At 37.2% G+C, this 4,213-nt stretch overlaps 1 pseudogene across 1 annotated transcript; it reads right to left on the reverse strand.

Annotated features, from left to right (window-relative positions):
- Positions 1 to 1,495: 1,495 nt before the first annotated feature.
- On the reverse strand, positions 1,496 to 3,459 carry LOC116530483 (annotated as a pseudogene). Its single transcript, XR_004260023.1, has one exon. The product of XR_004260023.1 is annotated as a nucleolar and spindle-associated protein 1 pseudogene (transcript).
- Positions 3,460 to 4,213: the final 754 nt, after the last annotated feature.

Below are 4,213 nucleotides of genomic sequence, written 5' to 3' on the forward strand. Positions count from 1 at the left end.
CTACAATTTAAGATATTAATTGGAGCTGGTTAGTTAATAATTATTGAACACTTAGATGTTCAATTATGAAAGACTCAGACATAATTTGATCTTTACTAACTTCCTTTGGTCAGTGGTATTTACATGATGGAATAAGGTTTTCATTGCTTTAGACTTGGCTTCTTTTAACAATTTAGCCTATGAAGGATCAGTATAGTGACTTTTCAATAGCAATAAAAAATCTGATGTAAATTTTCTTTTATTTCTTGTTTTTAGACAGAGTCTCACTTTGTTGCCCAGGCTAGCTAATTTTTATATTTTTAGTAGAAACAAGGTTTTGCAATGTATATTTTCTTAAGTGTAGCACTTTGTGATACTTCTTTCATACAATGGAGTGTTTCATACAAAACACTCCTTCCTTCATTACGAAATAAATACAACAAATATGTTTAACAAAACTCATAGTTGAGTTCTTAAGACTAAAGAATAGTTGCTAAGAAAACTTTACAATGATGAGTCATTGTTTGAATTGATTTGTTATGAAAGTGGTGAATAAGAAACCTTATAAAGTATTAAAGATGAATGTAGTAAAGAGATCATATGGAGCAGTTTTGGCCCTTTTTATTAGCTATCGTTTGTAATATTTACTGCATTGTAAAGAAATCATTGATGCATTTGATGTTAGGTTTCTTAACTCATTTGGCCAATTCTGGATCAGAAAAGATGAGAAAAAGCAAGATTGGAGAAAGTGGAGTTAAAACAAATGTTGTTGAGAAAGAAAGTGGGATCATTGGCGTGAGTGTAACGAGTCATCAGAAAGATGAAGCTGAGTGTGTGTTTAGCATGGATCATTGAATTGATTGATCATTGGTTAGATGAATTAAAAGTATAAATACTCTATCTTCCTACTGCTTTCTTTTTCTTCTCCAGCTTTTAACGTGTTCTAAAAAGGGTTTATATTAATTATTGAAAGCAATATTTATATGATTGTATTAATATTGAGAGCAAGTTTATGTGGCTGCATGAAAAATTATAATAATATGGATAAACAATATGGTAAGATTCAATTTTGGCAGAAAGGATGAAAACTCCTTACATTTAAATGTCTCGTTTAGAGAGGAGGAGACAGTGAGAAAACAGTCTACCACACTGTGAGGGGTTGGAGGAAGGAACATGGGAGTAAGGAACATTGCGAGAGGTTCGGGTGAGGAAGATGTATCTACGTGGGTATCCTCTGCAGGTGAGGAGAGAGATGCACCGTGAGGGGTTGCAAAAGCTGTCTTTGGATTCCCAACTGTGCTTTTTCTTCTTTAAACAAAAAAAGTCAAAAAAATAAAAAAACAAAAACAAAAACAAGTCCAAATAACTTCTCATTAGGCTTCCAAGGAAGAGATGCAATTTTTTTTTAAAAAAAGGATTTGCTGATTAAAAAGTAGAAAAAAGAGAACATATTCTTTTTTTTTTCTTGAGTTATATAGAGTTTTATTTTCGCAAATATAGTGAATGAGAGATGGTAATTACAGGAGGCTATTTGAACAAAGGTGGATATGAGCATAAACAATTTCAACTAGATAAAATATTGATGTAATAACCAAACCATATGGCCCCATTTCATAAAGGGTACTATATTCTATAGACTAGAGAGTGAAGAGCTGGCCTTTCTACCCCAGCGTACTCTACTCTTGTTATTGTTCAATTTCTACCGAAGCTTGTATAACTAGCTGCCAACAGGTAAATGCTATTGCCTAGCAGAAGACTGCAGTTCTGTTCATACTAGAACCAGCAGGGGTCACTTGACTTTAAAAATCTAGGACCAGAATCTTAGGATGGGTCTCATTAGGAAACTGAGTTGTATAGGGACTTAACCAAAAAGCATCCCAAAGAATTTGAGCTTTAGTGTGATAATGTCTTTTTAGAGATTACAGCACATGAAGACCCATGGACACGACATAGAATATGAACAGTTAGCAGAAAAAGATCTCATGACTAAAGTGGGGAAGAAAGCAAAAAAAAAAAAATTTACAAAAGGAAAAATAGTTGAGAATACAGGACTATTTACAAGATGTTAAAAAATTACCAATCTTCGGCCAAACTGAGGCCCCTTCGCACTCCCAAAACCTTTGCTTTCTTCTCCTTTCGTTCTTGCTCATGTTTCTTCCGTTGCTCTTCCTTTGTCTGGAGACAGGGTTGTTTGTAAGTTTTCTTGTGGAAGTTAATTCTGTTGACATGTCCATTCAGATAATTATTTTCTTTAGATTGCCCCCATGGTTTTAGCTTTCCTTTGTGTGGTTCATAGTTGAGGGGACGAGACAAACTTGCTGTAAGATCAAACACTGGTTTCTTATTCGAGACTGGAGTCTGCATTGCCTCAGTTGTCAACTTGAATGGGGTAATAACAGCAGAATTCCTCTTGGTAGTCTTTACTTTGTGTGTCCCAAATATAGCCTCGCCTTTTGGGGTATTCCCAGACATGGTCACATGTGCAGACCTTCTGGCTGGAGTCTTGTTCAGTGAACGCTTATGCTCATTATCTTTAGTAGCAGTTGAAAACCTGACACGTGTTTTAGCTGCAGAGTTAGCAGAGCGCTTGAGTGACCCCTTCAGACCCAAGGTACTCTGACACGCAGGGCCGTAAGACTGGCCTTGAGAGCATCATTGGCTGATGGGTGTAGAAGCCGCAGAAAGTCTTCCTTTTGGCGGTACTGGAGTCATGACTCCTCCCTTATTGATGGGCTGCTTCAGTTCACTGATGGAATTGTATTCTTCAAAATGTTTCTTTTTTCTCTTAATATATTGATCAATGGACTCCATTTCCTTAAAATGAGCTTCCCGAAGCTTCTTAAAATTTGGAGTAGTCCTTGCAGTTCTTTTATTTTTTCCAGGTTTGGTTAACTCATTTGTGTAGAGAGATTCTTTCTGAAGGTATCTTTGAATCTTTGTTACCATTTATTCCACGTTTTCCTGAGGAAACACCATTCTTAGCTCCTTGGTGCTCATCTGGAGAATAAACTTTTTCAGTAGCTCTGAAATCCTGCCTTTCTTGCTTTTCATGATTCTGAAATTCAGTGTGATCACTTATTTTTATCTCTGAATGATCCTGCTGGGAGTCAGGGTCCACACGGACAGTCTTGTGCCTTCTCCTTGTTTGGTGACATGGCCAGTTGGCTCTCTCTCTTGGCTTGTTCCTGCCTGCTGCTCTGTATCTCAGTCTCATCACAAAAGGATGCAGAAGTTTGACTTTCATCCTGATTCTCATTTCCTTTTCTTGCCTCAGGATTAATGTGGCCTTTCAAGGCTTTTAACAACTTGTCTGCCCTCAGGTTGGCCTGGAGACCCAGACTCTTGGCTAAGTTCTGCAGGTCGCTGTACTTGAGGGAGTCCAGCTCCTCTAGGGAGGGGAGGACCATCGCGATTCGAAATTCCAGCGATACGCAGAAGACGGATCACACAACTCTGGTAGCGTGGTTGAAATCCCTGGCTCCACTCGAGAACATATTCTTTATTGTTACCACGGTGATTTGTGAAAATAGAAATTAGTGAGCCCTAACTTAGGCGAGGGGCGGGGGAAGTTGAAAGAATTCAGGGCTTGTGGTCCAGCCCCAAAACCATATCTACGGATTCAGTGGGTGACTGCTGTACACCAGCACACTTTTCTGAGCCTCTGTTACAGCCTGGTAAAATTAGAGGAATGGTACTGATGACTCTCATAGTGTGTGGCTAAATAAAAATACGAATTGATTCAAAGCTGTGGGTTGAACTGCTATTTAGGCAGGATGTTGATCTCATTACAGTCACTAATTTTAAAGTTACGTTCACCTTTTCACAGATATCATTTATTGTTTATAATAGTACCTATGTAAGATAGGATGTTGTTCAAAATTCGTCACCATTGCCAGGAAAACTGCTAAAATTTTATGGCTCTCTCATTTAAGAAATGGTCGATGTATTTGACTACTTAATAAAATTGCATGGCAGCCTGCCATAAATGATGTAAAAGAAAAACCGCACATTGTAAAGAAAATGTTTGTGCCTTATGGCTTATATTAAAGAAAAGAGCTATTGTTTCTAATATATAAAAAAAGTTACTAAAAATGAGAAAGACAAAGACCAATAGTGATAGAGAAATGGGCAAAAGATATGCTAGTCAGTTCACTAGAAGACTCAAAAATTCAGTTTAAGGCTGTTAAAAGTTATTTAAAGAAGCCCAAACTTACTTTAGTAGAAGAGATGTAAA

The sequence above is a fragment of the Sapajus apella genome, unplaced genomic scaffold (assembly GCF_009761245.1).
Source record: "Sapajus apella isolate SASKATOON/1434 unplaced genomic scaffold, GSC_monkey_1.0 scaffold67, whole genome shotgun sequence".
Classification (NCBI taxonomy): Eukaryota; Metazoa; Chordata; class Mammalia; order Primates; family Cebidae; genus Sapajus; species Sapajus apella.